This window comes from Marmota marmota, unplaced genomic scaffold (genome assembly GCF_001458135.2).
Source record: "Marmota marmota marmota unplaced genomic scaffold, marMar, whole genome shotgun sequence".
In the NCBI taxonomy this organism is placed as follows: domain Eukaryota; kingdom Metazoa; phylum Chordata; class Mammalia; order Rodentia; family Sciuridae; genus Marmota; species Marmota marmota.
In genome coordinates, this window is record NW_025999894.1 from 4,962,113 (window position 1) to 4,978,453 (window position 16,341).

At 41.6% G+C, this 16,341-nt stretch overlaps 1 long non-coding RNA gene across 1 annotated transcript in view; it reads right to left on the minus strand.

The window, feature by feature from the left end:
* The window catches only part of LOC107157204, a 68,011-nt gene that overhangs the window by 34,091 nt on the left and 17,579 nt on the right, over nucleotides 1-16,341 (minus strand). The window contains exon 2 of the long non-coding RNA XR_007344461.1: nucleotides 11,134-11,282. This is a non-coding gene — a long non-coding RNA (uncharacterized LOC107157204). The remainder of the gene's footprint in view (nucleotides 1-11,133; nucleotides 11,283-16,341) is intronic.

Here is a 16,341-nt window from a genome sequence, read left to right on the forward strand (position 1 = left end):
ATTTCCTACCATCTTGAATAGCTTAGCTTAGCACATTAACGTTCAATTGTCTTTGAGACTTAATTATCCTGCTTATCCAACAAAGAGTAAATATGAGTTAAAAACACACAAACAGAAAAAAAGATAGATTATTGAAGAAGACGTCGTCATATGTTTTAGCTCACCTTTTCTAAAATAATGCTTGTGGAGACCAGGGTATAAGTGACAGTCACAAGCCACATAACAAAAATTCAGTCAAAGGACAAACTTTGACAATGACTCCATAAGATTATAATGGAGCTGAAAATCTATCTCTTAGAGACATTTCAGTTATCATAATCTCACAAAACTGTGTATACTACATACTACTTGATGGAGATGATAAATAAATATTTTTCTGGTTTGTATACTTACTATGGTTTTTATTGTTATTCTAGAGAGTACTCCTTCTATTAAAAAAGAAAAGAAAAAAAGAAAGTTGACTGTAAGGCTGTTTGTCACCACACTCTACAATACATGTTCACTCTGTCTTTGGATTGTATCAAAAGGCCACATCAACTGGCCGACTACACTATCCAGGATCATGTCAGTGCACTTCTTGAGGCTTGCATAATGGCAAAATTGTCTAAAAGCGCTATATGCAAGAAAAAAGTGACAGACGCCAGTGACATCCAGCGTGCTTCAGAGTCATAGGATATTATGAATGGAATAGGTGTTAGGATATAAAATAGTCCGACTACCTCAAATCTGTGTATTCATTCATCCATCCATTCATTCCTCCAATGTTTGATGAGCACCTACTTCAGCCAATCACAAACCAAAGCTCCAAGAGCATCAGATTAGCATTGCACAAACTTGTCCCCAATGAATGCAATAGGAATTAGCCAGTTTCTTCTGAGAAGGGCCAGAGAATAACTATTTGGGGGTTTGAGGCCCAAAGGTTTGTGTCACAGCCACTGATCTCTGCCATTGCGGTGGGAAAGCAGCCAGAGATGATATGAAAATGAATAGACATGACCGTGTTCCAACAAGACTTTGTTTATGGACTCTGGACTTTGAAGCTCACATGATTTTCACCTGTTTAAAAATACCATTGTTTGATTTTTGTTTAACTATTTAAAATGTAAAAATGATTACCAACCCACAAGCAATAGGCAGATTTGCTCTGTGGGTGGGAGTCACTCTCTGGATGGGAGGAGGAAAATGCTCAAAATCTCAGCTCGCTAACTGATGATCTGAATGAATTAAAAGGGGGTTGTAATTAGATGTCACTATGTGCTTGTAAGTTCTACTGGAAGTGAGATAATAAAGGAGGAGGAGCCTTCACTCAGCCCCTTGGCTTCCTCAAATCACCCCACAAGATTTCAGGATTGGTGGGACAGTCCTGCTGTTTCTCCTCCCTCTACCTTCAACTTCAAGTGACGTGCCCATACACCTGGGCTTAAGGCCATTTAGGTGATGACCGACACTGGCCTCAAGACAAAGAAGCCCTGAAAAGTTTGGATAAATTGAATTTGGAATATAACGCGAATAAATCATTCCGCTTGATATTTCAGAATTTTCTACTCGTCAAAGGAATCAAAGTCCTGGGGGAAGGTGGCTCTATGGATAGGTTCTAGGGGAGTGTGATACTTTTATAAAGATATAAAGAAGTAGAATACCTAACTCCAGAGAGGAGGGCACAGCATTGGAAATTGGAGGTAAGATTTGAGGCAGGATCGACAGGAGACATTTGAGGTGTCTTTAAAGAACAGAAATTGGCCTTGGTATTTTCAACACTGACAGTGGCCTGGTGATTCGAGGGCACCCTGGGCATCTCTTCCTTTCTGGAGTGAAATATGTGTGGTCAGAGGATGGAGGAAGAGTGTGGTCCAGAGGCAGAGGGTGAAGGGTCTTGACAAGAGATCTGGACCCGAGGGGAGACCCAACAGGGCCCCAAGCTGGAGAACAGAATGATCAGGTCAGATGTGCACTCTGAAATGGTTAACTGTGGCCACAAGATGCAGAATGACATCAAATGTGAATCAGAAACAAGACAAAGCAATCGAGGTCCAGAAATAATTGCAGGAGTCTACGGCCATACCACCCTGAACGCGCCCGATCTCGTCAGAAATAATTGCAGGAGAGGACCCCAAACACCTAGAAACAAGCCAATTAAACAGATTGGAAGCAAATGGGTGCCTCTTCTAGCTCTTTGAACTTCACAAGATGTGTTCTTTGTTGTTCAAAACCTGGTCACAAGGGAAGACTTTGGAGTAGAAGATGACAGTGCTTATTCACTCTCTAAAACACCCATTTTGACTAACTTCCTAAGTGGGCAAATGAATTCTCCAAGAACTTTCTCTTCTGTATTCTCCTCGGAAATTTGACTATGAAGTGACTAGGGAACAAAATAAAGAAGGCCATCTTCCTGCAGATCAGACCTCAGCCCTGTGCCCCGGAAACACCAGCACAAATTACTGAGAAAAAACAGGGCACTGTAGGAAGAGATTGTTAACAGTAGTCAATCTTTCATTATTTGTTTCCCTCATGAAATATGGTTTTTGCTAAGCCATCTGAATTGAGGAGAGAGGTGTGAAGGTTAGAGAAAAGAAAAACAACAATGAGTATGTACCCACTCTTTCTCTGGTATTTTGGCAACTTAGATGATTTAATTCACTTTTCTCCATCCTCATCATCTTACCAGGTCAGACTGGTTAGGCAGATGTTAAAAACAGGGAAGTGGAAGCTGCATGGAACATTCTTCTCCAAGGAACAGCAGGTGCTGTATCAGAACTGCAAATGCTCAGGACTTGCCTATGGAAACAAAAATCCTAAGTCTGCAGGAAAAGAAGAAAAGATTCAAACCCTGGTGCATTCCTTATTAGCTACCCTCCCCCGCCATACAAAAACAACAAGAGAAGAAAGCATTACCCAAAGCACAAGTGAAAAAGCTTTGTTTTGTGTGTGTGTGTGTGTGTGTGTGTGAATATGTATGTACATACACTATGTGCATTATGCGTATGATCTGAACAACATTAAGACAAATTCCCTAACTGTCCCACCTCCAATAATCCAGTGTCTGGAAGCCACCACCAGGCTTTTGATAAGAAGTCAAGATAAGAATCAAAAAGGTAGCCAGGTGTTTTAAAGTACACCTGTAGCTCCAGCAGCTTAGGAGGCTGAGGCAGAAGCCAGCCTCAGCAACTTAGCAAGGCCCTAAGCAACTCAGTGAGACCCTGTCTCTAAATGAAATATTAAAAAGGGAGGGGGGTGCATTGGAGATGTGGCTCAGTGGTTAAGGACCCCAGGGCTCAATCCCTGGTATCAAAATCATCATCATCATCATCATCATCATCATCATCATCATCATCATCAGAAAGGTGAAATGAGTCCCATGAAGGTCTCAGTTTTACTGTTCTGGTGCTATGGTGTAGATCTGCAATGTCCTCCAAAGGCTTATGATCCCCAGCTGGGCAGTGTTCAGAGGGGGCCCTTTGAGAAGTGATTGGCTCATGAGGGCTCTGACCTCATCAGTGGATCATTCCATTGACAGCTGAATAGGCCACTGGGAGGTGGTGGAGGCTCTGGGAGGCGGGACCTAGTTAAAACAATAGAACCGTGGGGACTCTATCTTGTCCTGCATCTTTTCCCACAAAATTCTCGTCTCTCTTCTTTCTGCTATGAGCTGAGCTGCTTTCCTCTGCTACACCCTTCCACCATGATGGTCACTTCAGGTCCAAAGCAATGGAACTAGCCAGCTGTGGACTGCAATTTCTGAAACCATGAGCCAAAACAATTCTTGGCACCTCCAAATTTCTTCTCTCGGGTATTTGTCACAGTGACAGAAGCTAACTCTTTAGGAGAGAAGGGGTTCAGACTACTGAGCACATTCTCCAGTATTTGAGCCTTCTGGTGGTCACCACTGGAACTGTGGGCACAGATGGACTAGGCTGGCATGAAATAACAGAAATACCACAGGAAACAGATCTTTGTCCCTTCTTTGCTTCATGCTCAGAGTCCTGTGGCTGCTACTAAGTGGCAGAGATAACATTCTGTGAAGGTCCGTCAGACTCCAAATCCCATTTTGACTTCGGCATGCTGCACTGTTTGCAGCTCAACCAAAGAAAATGGTGGTGACTCATTGAGATATAAATGGAATTGGAGAATCTAAAGTATCCCAGGCAACATACTGAACGTTCTTATTGTTACAACATTCATGTACAGAGCTGTGGAGGTACATCTACTGGCCAGCCCAGAAGCCACTGTAGTACATCACTCTTTCCTCCACTCTCCTTCATCTCAGTCCAGACAAATGAAGGGGTCCCACAGGAACATGGCCAGAATGTCCCTTTGAAGGAACTGGCACACACAGAGCTGGCACATCACTTCTTTCCCTACACCCACCCAACGTTGCCCCCAAACCCTTCCTCAGGCCTCGTGAAACCCAAGGATTTCAAATGGGCTCTGGGAAGAAGCAGCACTATTTAGAGAATGGGAAGCATGTAAGAGTGGATTCTGACCAGAAGGCAACGCCTGCCAAAGGTAGGATGTTCCAAAGAGGAAGAACAATCTGGGAAGTCAAATAAGCCTGGATAAACCCAAAGGTGGTACAAAAAAGTCAAAACTCTAGAGAGGTTTGGGGTTAAGAATTGTCTATGGCTGTTAGGTCGTGACTTACCCAGAGACATAGATGGAGCGAGAATCTCAAGATTATTTTCACGCCTACCCAAGCCTTTGTTCTGCCCGACTTCACCATGTATGAAGACAAGGAAACGTGAACCAATGGACATGGAATGACTTACGATAATCATTTCCAGAGTGATTACGGTACTCTTGGATTCTAGACACAAGTTTTGTTCCTAAAAGTTTGTTTTTAATGCTTACCTTTTTTTTTAATGCCTGTCTGGAATTGTCTACATGGAAGGCGGCAGTAGCAATATTATTTTCCCTAAACAAAAAACATCCAAAGGGCCATTTAGCAACTTATTATGCATAATTTCAGCCATAGTCCTGTAGTCTGTATGTCTCAGGATGAATGAAAGAAGGGACCAGTTTGCTTCCAATAACGTCATTTTCTTCAATTACCTTTTACTCCGATGACTAGCTATTTTCTAACTTTAATGCAAATAAATGCAATTAGTCAAGTTTTCTATAAGCATTGCTAAGAAATTATTATACTTGTTTCTTTTCTCTCTTCAACATACATACATATATGCATACGTGTGTACTGTTTTCTTCTTAAAATATCATCATTTATTTTCTATTTTCTCAACTTACAACAATAACAAAAAATAATTGCATAACCTTATGTACATGAGCAATTCAAACAAATAAAATTATCTACATCTTCATGGACTTTTTATTTTTATTTAGGCTTCTAGATATCACTTGTCTTATTTATAGTTACAAAACATTTAAGAATACTAGTGGCCTAGGGATGTAGCTCAGTGGAATAGCACTGATCTAGCAGGCATGAGGCACTGGGTTTGATCCCCAGCACTGGAGAAAAAAAAAAAAAATTCTAGTAACTATTGCCAAAGTACACCAATTTACACTAAAATGGTATATGAAACCATGGGTCTTACAGTAGTCTTGCCAACATGGAGTGTTATCTATTTTTCTAATCTCATTTATTTTCAAAGGAGGTAAATATTCTAGCTTCTGTTTCCTCACTAATGCTCTTCCCTACGTTTATTCACAATTAGCATCTAGAACCATTGCTTATATTCCAGAAGGGCAGAAAAAGGTAGAGAGGGCATTGCTTAACTGCATGGGGCATAAATGAGAGGGTTTCACCAAATATTTTCCATTCCTGTGATCTGATTATTGATTTGATGAGTCCTTGCTGAGACCACTGTGTGCTCTTTATAAAACCTCAGAGGGAGAAACTTATCATGAGAAAAAGGCATCATCCCTCCCTCCCCTGTGGGGCAACCAACTTCATTCTGTTCTGTCGGTTTAAATGGTCCCTTTAACACTCACCACCTGTTCTGCTGATGAGCATTTTGGGGATACTACATAGGAAGGTCTGCAGATCATGCTGTCACTCATTCATTTTAATCTCAAATGTCATGTGTGTACACAGGAAGAACTTGACATATCCGAGTTCAGAGACTGAATGACCATGACTCTGTCCCCTTCTTAATAAATGGAGAGTCTAATCTTAGAAATGTACATACAAACCATGAGAGAGGGGCTACATTGTGTACCTGCCAGAGAAAGGTGTGTGGTTCCTACTACCGAGGCTTAGGCATGGCTGATAATATCAATAATACTCAAGCTAAAGAGAGGGTTCTAAAGAGAGGGCTAGGAAGAGATGTCGGGGCTCAAAGTAGAGAACATGCTGGAATCATGATGTCATGCACTGTTTGGGGAGAGGAGAATGGAAAGGGTTAGAGTCAAAAAATGAAGAAAACCAAGAGGGGAAAAAAGCAGGTACAGAAGATAAGGAGGAGCCTCACTCTGCACTCTAGGGAGTCTGGATTTCTCTGAAGGTAACTGCCAACAACCAAAATATTTGAGCAACAAATTGCAGTCTACTCTGGAAGAAAATAGTATGTTGGATAAGATGGAAAGGTGATCTGAATCGGGGATCAAATAGACCTGAACTACAGGCAAAGGTGGGTCCAAACAAATGAAATACTAAATAAAGAAAAGAAACTTGTAGGAGATGGGTGGATGTGCAGACGAGGCCTAGGAGAAAGATGGGTGGGTAAATAAAGAATGCAGCTTTAGGGCTCAGGGTGTAGCTCAGTGATAGAGCTCTTGTCTAGCATGTGTGAGGCCCTGGGTTCCATCCTTAGCACTAGAAAAAGAAAAAGAATGCAATTTCAGACTTTTCTGTGACCTTCAAACTATAGGTTAAGCCTAACCTAATATCCTAACCTAGCATCCCATGAATACCAATATATTCAAGCTAATATGAGTAATGATAGCTACTAATGAGAAAAATCTAAGGTACCAACATGTAAAAAGTGCTTAGAGTTGGATGGTGAGATTTCAGTGCTTTTCATTCTTCTTTTTTATTTTCATTATTTATATGCATTTCTAATTATTCTACATTCATGTTTATTACCTAAACTATAAGTCTTATATAATTAAAAATAAAGAGACAAATAATATTGGTACCCACCTATAGGTTTTATATTCTATTCAGAGTTTTGCATGTGTCTCTCATCCTTATAACAGTCCCATGAGGTACTGGTTACCCTGAGAGAAATTAAAGAACTTATCCAAATAGGTAGACTAGAGCAGCAATTACAAACACAACTCAATCCTAGGTCCTTTCCTACATCCACAGCCTGTGTGATGTGACTTTGCAGCCTCTTTGTTGAAGTAATTAGTTGGGAAGCCATTAAATTTGAAGGGGTTCCAGCACTCTGTGTTCCCAAGGAAGCAAATGAAACCCAACTCAAACAAAACTGAAGCTTAATCCATCAGAAACTGCAAACTGACTTCTATCTAGGGACTTTCCTCGGTAATGATGCAAATAAGGCCATTGCTTCATTTTATCCAATCAAATATTTTCTTTGCCTTGCTTTTGCATTTACCCTATTAGAAGATCTCCCCTCTCACCCCTTTGGCTGAGTCTTCAAAACATTTGCCATCAAATAATTTTTTTAGTATATTAACACATCAAAGTTTATCTTCTAATAATCTCACCAGGATGCAGAGTCAGCTTCCTTGAATATGAACTAGTCTCCTGTGACTTTCTTTAGCCAAAAGAATGCGGTGACAGTTCAGAGATCAGGATGCGTGACCCTTTACAAGCTTCCATTCCATGAAGCCTGATACAGACTGCTAACGTGTCAACAAGGCCAGGCTATAAGGTGACTGACGAGCCACAGTGCTCCAGCCATATTCATAACAGGGGCCAAAGCCAGCCAACTGGCTCATCATCAGAGGGAGGCCATCCAAGACCAGCCTGACCCTGGCTAACCTTCAAGCTGACCATGAACTCTCGATTGAGCCCCAGTGAAGATCAGTCAGACTGGCCCAAATCAGCAGAACTACATTGACAATGGTGGTTGTTGGAAGCCACTTAGGTTAGGGCTTTCTATTATCCACCAGTAGCTAGCTGAGAGACTAAAAAGTAGAAGAGTGGTGCCAAGGCCAGGCCCAAGCTAAATTCCTCTGCTTTCATTATGGAGTTAGTGATCTTAGGCAATATGATGAACTTTCTTTCCCTGTCCCTCCTCCCCTGAGTGCTTTTTGTAAGTTGTGCCTGGTTTTCATTCTACCACCACTCAAGACCATGTTTGGACCACTGTATTTAAATTGTCAGACTCCTCTGGGACTGTCTCCTGTTGTTTTCTTTTTGGATGACTCGTCAGTATAATGAAGTTTCTCTGGTTCACAAATGAGGTTAGAATGAACATAAGAGTCTATTTTATCATCTGTCACCTTCCTTTACTTTATTTGGTTTTATAATTATAAATCTATAGGGTTGAAATAATATAGTAGTCCCTAGTATATGTCGGGGGTTGGTTCTAGTACCCCAAACAGATAGCGAAAAGGAGATGTTCAAGCCCCTCGTGTGAAATGGTGTAGTGCTTGCATATATCCTGTGCACCTCCTCCAGTACATCTTAAATCATCTCCAGGTGCCTTTTAGTACCTAATGCAATGTCAACGCTATGTAAGTACTATTATACCATATTGTTTAGGGAACAATGACAAGAAAACAGTCTGTATTGATGCAATTAATTTTTTCCTGAATATTTTTAGCCACAGTTGGTTGAGTCTATAGATGCGGAACCCACAGATACAGAGAATCAAGGGTGTCATGATACCAGTTTTACAGGTAAAACAAACAAAACAGAAAGCCAGGCTGAAACAGAGGTCGGGCACATGTCTGGGACTGAGCAGTGACTCAGGCACCCTGCCTGCAAGCACAGCCTGACCTCACCACCAGACCATGAAATCTAGATCCTGACCCAGAATTATTTAATCCAGCTGTGAGTCTTAAGAAGCCATTTCACATCCTGGCTTTCTAGTCAAAAATAACAATTTACTTCCTATTGCATTTCAAACCCTGCTGGTTTAACCAAGATTTTTCCTCGTCCTCAGAAAGAGTAAAGAAACTGTCAGCCCCCGAAAGAGTGTAACCTTCACAAGGGCAAGACCCTCGAATATTCTTGCCATTGGATCCTAGCACACAAGAGGGGCATGACACAAAACAGGCAAATGAGGACATTAAGCATCTCCGTGCTAAACTTTTCAATGGATTCATGGAATCCGCACAGAACCTCATGTCTTACCAATGTTCTCATATTCAAATGAAGCATTCAGATGCAAGCACTTATATGCTTTTCCTGAAGTAACTCAAGAACTAAGAGGCAGAGCCCAGTCTTGAACCCAGGATTGTTGAGGTCAAAATAAGTACACGTTTTCTAACTGTCCTCCCATCTGTTCAGAGCAACAGACACACTTGCTTACCAGTCAGATTCCCAGGTAAGCAAGTGGCCCCAAGCAGCCCTCCCTACCACTAACTGAAAATGAGAAAATAGATCAGGCACGATGGGGCCCCACTTATAATCCCAGCCACTCAGGAAGCTGAGACAGGAGGATCACAATTGGAGGCCAGCCTGAGCAATTTAGCAATACCCTGTCTCGAAGTAAAAAATAAAGAAAGGGGGTACTGGGAAAGTAGCTCAGTGGTGGATTTAATCCCTAGTCCTGGGAGGGAAAAAAGGAATACACGGGTTTTAACTGAAACAGAAATCAACAGATTAGACATTACTTTAAAAGGCACTTTCAGATTGCTAAAATTTTGAACTTCCAGTGTACTTTACAAATTCTGATTACAGTTTGATTCTAAAGGGAAACAATTCTGCAACTGGCATTGCCTAGTTGACTGTATCAAGAATTCCATGCTCATTTCACAGAGTGGCATAGCATGGCTGTAGGGGCCAGATAATTCCCAGTTCACCTCCTCATTTCTCTTCATCCAGGCCTTTCTTAACATAGCGTGAACACAGAGGTCAATTTCCTGCAGTTGGTTTGAAAAAGGCCAACTCTCAATTAACTTTGCAAAAAGGGTCAGAGGTGATGGGGGGAAATAAAACTCACAAGTAATGCAAAACACCCATTTCAGCTCCAAGCCCTAATGGCCACTGCTCCCCATGCTGACCAGAGCTGCTAGCCAGTGGTGACTCAGATAGATATATTTGCAATCTGTGGCTCAGAATGGCATCATTTCTGCTACCCACCTTGGATGGACTGACCAATAAGGGAAAAGATGCAGGACTAACCATTGGAGGGAGCAGGGAAATATGGAGAAAAGGATACCAATGTAACATGCAAGCTGAATATTACAAAAGTCATTAGTATTTAGAATGTGTAGATTCTTTCTTCCAAGCTCAAATAATCATGCACGTGCCTCACTCCCCTGCCCCTGCCAATAAACTAACTCTGCATCTGCTAATCAGAGACCATTGAGAGGGGATGGCCCACCCTCCCGGGATGGCCCACCCTCCCACAATGCAGAAAGTATCCCTAAAATCCAAGTCCTATAAGGCCCTGCAGTCAAAGGAGCTACCGAAATTAACCCCAAAGACTTGCTGAGCCACAAACTATTGACAAGGGGCAAAACCAGGGACTTTTCAGGAGGCCATGCTGTCTAGGGTATGGTCCTTTCAACCTTCTTGAGTAAGGGACATGAAGTGTAGGTTAGATGGGGAGATTGGAAGTTAGTAAAAGGTACCATTCCACTTTTGATACCAATCCCTGAAATCAAAACCATACTCAGCCGACTCAGCCTTACCTCCAAACTCCCTCTGAGACGCTATAAACATTGGCAGACAATGCATATAATTAAGGTGGAATATGTTCTCATAAAATGTTTGTTTCCATCTGCTAGTTGTTTCAGAGAACATTAAGAGATTTCTTGTGGTCAGTCCTGGGAATAGCAGGAGGGATTCCTAGGTCCCCACTGAGAAGTGCCCCAGGAGTGTGAAGGGCAGCTTGGGCAAGCCACGAGAGAAGGGGGTAGAGCATCCAGCCTGGACTGTGCCAAAGCTGCCAAGGTGCGATGGCCACACCATCAAACTCTCTCCTCCTGACTGTAAAGAAACACCCACCAGAGACTGAACATTGTGGTCTTTCAATACCAAAGGGGAACTGAGCAAAAGAAAGTCAGAGGGTTCTGGCACCAGAAGCATTTCTCCATTACCTCAATTAGTTCCAACAATGTGGAAAAGTTCTCTCTGGAGAAAACAAACTGGACGTGGAATCAATGTAGGGCCAGTGGCGGCGGTAGGTGTTGATACAGGCATTAGTCAGCAATACTGGTTGCAATGAAGTCACTCAATGGCCCTGTCACTGGAACAGGGCAGAGAAATAAACTCATTAGATCAGCCCCTGGAGTGGAGCGTGTGCCTTCCAAGGTGGCACTAGTGCAACCTGGCGCCCACCTGAAGATCTTGCCAGCTGCCCTTGGAAGGTGCCGTTTCCCAAGGTGTCTGCTAAAGAGCACTGGATAAGTACCATTTTTATTTTCTACAGAAACATAAATAAATCCTCTTTCCTCAGAGCCGCATTTGCCATTAGTTATGAGATGTTAGGTTTTCTTTAAGGAAGTAACGAGCTCTGTGTGGCTATAGAGCGCAGGGCTGAGACAAGGAACAGGAAAACATCCTCAGAGAGACTTGGGTTCGGCATGGGGAAGAATTTCTGATACTTGAAACTAGCCCTAAAGAGCCTGGTTCTCAAGTGAGATGGCTATTTGGAATGTCAATAAAAGGCTAGGTCACAACCTGCCAGGGACAGGCTGCGAAGATTTTTGCACTGGATAGTGAAGGTTTTTTTGCATTAGGTGGGTCATTTTGATGGTCCACAAATCCTTTTCTCAAAATCAAATACAGTTCTCAGAAGAGGACAAAGAAATTTACTTTTTCATCATGTTATCGCCTATTTCCAGCTCCTTTTCCCTGTGAAGCCACTAACAAAACAAAATGACGACAACAACAAAGTGCTCTATAGATGCTCAAAAAAATGTTTTGTTTTGTTTTGTTTTTCCTCAAGCGTTCTATTAATATAACATGTACTACTTGATGTTTGGAAGAATTGGTAAAAATGAAGATTTTTGGTGATATGGTGACCAATTTTCTCAGCATTATGTTTATCTCTCTGGTGACTCCTTAATCAAGCACTTATTTTAATGAAAGGTTGGTAAATCCCTGATGTGGATGGGATGGATGGGTATGTTAGATAGATAGATAGATAGATAGATAGATAGATAGATAGCATTCACTTCTTGTAGACTCACCATATTTCCAACAAAAACACATTTCGGTATTATACTCGGGTTATATAACTGAAGAAATTGAGTCTCAGGGAATTTGATTAATTTGCATAATGTTAGCTAAAAAAGGGAGAATGAAGAGTTAAAAAAAAAAAAAAAGAGCCGAAAGAGAATGAAAGCCCAGAACAAACCGACTCCCAGGTCCATCCGCTCTTCCATGCTGCCTCCCTAAGTACACTGGGACACACTTACCCTCCTTCAGAGGACTCGAATACTCACCCCAAATTTATAGGGGTATAGAGATCCCTGCTTCTTGATACAGCATTATTTAGAGATGATGGCTAGAAATGGCTGATCAAGAGTCACAAACGTCTCGCCAAAATGCTCTTCCTTTTTAACACGAGGTAGCATACAGCACCCTAATGTACTGACACCCCCAGAGCAGGCCTTCGTCAGCTGGCTTCCACACCCTCCCTGGAGGAGCCATTAAGGCTGGCATGAGACCCCATCTCTGGTGGACAAGGAGCCGAGTTCAGAATGACTCCTGAGAATGTCAGAACCCTGGGCCTAGGAGCAGTTTTCTCTCTCTTCACTCTGAAATGCATAGGGGAGATGAGGGTGGTGACGATATTAGTCCTCCACTTGGGTATTTCAACAACATGGAGACGATTTTGAAACTGTCACCTGGATTTTCCAATTCCTGAAAAGAGACTGTGTTTTACAATTTGAGACAGACCAGGGCCCCACACAGAATGGGTCCAAGGCAGAAAAACCCCCTCATCGCTGATTCTCAACATTGTTAGTGGATGCTGGTGCACCCAACAGTCACCTTAATGCCAACTCTCTTTCCAATCACAAGTGGCAAGCCTTTGTGACCAAGAACAATAATGAAGTCACCATCCTATGGTACATTACCACGTAGAAAATTTCATCTAGCTCATCGAGAAAGGATCATTTTAGTTACTTTCTAGATTAAAATCTTGATTATTGATGTTGGTGTTGGAACAGAGATCGCAAAAATAACACCAGCCACAGGTAAACTGAAAAGGCCACCCCAGGCCTTGATCCACACCTTTCCCCTACACGAGTTCTCTCCCTACAGTCATTTAATACACCACATTGACTTGTATTTTATAATACAACATCTATGCTTTTGCTATGTTGGTCTCATCAGCCCCCAAAGCTGTATAATACAAAAGTGATAATTTGAAACATGAAGGAAAGACAATAATCACAAATTGGACTACTTTGCAGGGTAATTCTGGAAGTCTAAAAGCATTATTTTTTAAAGTGTCTCTATCATTACTCAATTCATTCTCTGCTTCTCTTATTTCCCTATTTTATACTTTGCCCAAGGCATCATTTAGTGTTCCAAAATATTAGACCATTATAGGTATTCAGAAGCCCCAGGAGAAATGGAATACATTTACAGACCCATAAACATCTAAATTAGTGCTATAAATGGGAAATATAGTCTATAGTTGGAGAGTGCCCAATACATAATATGTTGTGGCATAGAAGAAACTTCCTTTTTGGTGGCTGGAAAATCTATTTGGTCTAAGTATTCAATTTTAAAATGGATAATAAAAATAAATAATAGGCATGCTTTTGCTTAAATTGCACCTTTCATGGGAGATCTCAAAGAGTTTTTCAACTGTTAATTTATGACCCCTGGGGAATGGTAGGTGGCGAGGAATATCTTTCTTCTTCAGTGCAGAAGCAGACGTATAAAGGCCCCAGGGAACTCGTCTGAGGACACAAGGCTGGCTCTAACTTCATACAGACCAAAGAAGAAAATGGGAGATACTTCTTTAAATAATTGACATCTGTATTATTTACCCACAAAGCTTAAGATGGGTGCTATCTATCTGCCACACATCTAGCACCGTTTGCAGCCTGCTATCGGTTTTCTATTCCTGCAAACAAACTTCTACAGAATCTGAGTGACAGTCAACAGGGAGTGCTTATTCTTGTTCAGGCACCTGCACATAGGCCAGCAGTTGACAAAGCTAGGCCCAAGGTCTGAATCTGCTCCAGGCCCTTTCTGCCTTCACAGAGCAAGATTCTAGCCATGGTCATCTCATGGAAATGGCAGAGAGGCCAGAGAGCAAACCCCCACCATGCAAGGGAGTCATGTCACTTGTACTACTCTTATTGGCTGAAGCAGGACAATGATTAAGTCCAAATGAAGGGACAGAGATGTCCGTTCTACCGCTAGGAAGCCAAAACTTCACATGATCATGTCCCAAATCAATTTCCTTGGAAGTACACATACTCCCCCTTGAAATGAGCAAAGGAAATGGGTAATTTTAAATAGTAATCTAATTTATCATAACCATAAGTTTATCATTATTATTTCAGATATTTTTGTATGTGTTAATTTTTTTTTCTTTCTTTCTTTTTTTTTTTTTTTTGATACTGAAGATGGAACCCAGGAACACTGTCTCTACCACTGAGCTACATCCTCAGCACTATTTTGAGACAGGATCTTACTACGTAGCTGAGGCTGGCCTTGAACTTACAATCCTCTTTCCTCAGGCTCCCAAATCACTGGGATTACAGGCATCCACATGTTTCCCTAACTTGCACTCAACCACTGATTCGATCATAGCTTAGAAGGTAATCTTTGGGTATCAGTGTATTATTCACAGCTATTAGTTACTTACTCTATTATTCAAGTCTCTTCTTTGTTTCATGTCAGTCAATCTTTTAGCTGATCTCCCTTTTGAAACCCGAAATCAGACCTATATAGAGACCCGTGTAAGTATCGTATAATACACGTAGGCAATTGTTTATTGAAGGCTGACTGGGTGTCGAACGTTGGCTTCCTTTAATCCTCACAATGGGATAGGAACTGTATAATCCTCATTTCAGAGATGAAAAAAACTGATCATTAAAAAAATCATTTGTCCACGGTCACACAAAAATTACTACGTGGCTACTACTATATCAGTCCTAGTATATCCAGCTCCCAAATTCCAGACTTGATACCACCTTAAGATGAGGACCAAGACTGCAGCAGTCTGAAGTGACACCAAGAGAGCAGAACCATGACATCTGAGTGCAGAGAATGGAAGGGGGTGGGGGTTCATACCGGGGCCAGGCTGTGCACACAGGCCTGCCTCTGGCTTTCTAGGTGAGCTCGGGCAGATGGCTTGGGTTCACTGAGCTTCTGCCGTCCCATCTATGTAACGAGGACCGTCACATCTTCGTTTGATTTGTGAAATTTAAATAGGACAACACTTACATCGGCTTGCTTATCAGCATTTCCTTTACTTTTGTTACAATGATCATATGGAATTACTGGAGACAAGTGACCATAGGTAACTATTTGATATAAGATGCTCAGGGAAAACTTCATTGACAAGGGAGCATTTGAATAGAGACTCAAAGGAAGTATAACAGCGTATCATTGTTGAAACACAATTCTCCATGGGTTTCTTGCATATTACTGTCTGCCTTTGTTCTAGATATCTTCTCTCTCTCTCTCTCTCTCTCTCTCTCTTTTAATTTATACATGACAGTAGAATCCACTTTGATATAATTATACAAGTGTGAAATATATCTTATTCTAATTGGGACCCCACTCTAGTGGATGTACATGATGGTGGGACTCACTGTTTTCATTTACATACATAAGAAACTTATGTCAGGTTCATTAAGCTGTCTTCCATTTTCTTTTCCTTCATTCCCCTTTGTCTAATCTGATGAACTTCTATCTTCTAAATGAAAATACCTAATCAAAGTGATGGAAGAGGACAAATCCCAGTAAGAACATAATTTAGATGAGATTATACCTGGTGCATCCATGGAAACATTTTTCACCTATAGTTCTATCCATACCTACTCTTACCCAATAGTTGTAGCTCCATAAAGCTCCAAGACATTCCAAAATGCCAGGATGCTACAAAACTAGAGGGTTCTTCTGGCTTGAAGCCTCCTGGAATAAATCCACCCCTCTTAAAGTCCCTCTATATCCTTGTATCTCTATACCCTTGTCCATTGCTCAGTCTGAATAGCCATTGAGAAGGAAATCCCCCCCTTCTCATTTTATGCAGGGCCAAAGGTCAGGGCTTTCGTGGAGCCTAAATTTTCTAAGCAGCAATGCAAGTGAAGACTCTCCATAAACGTAGTGCA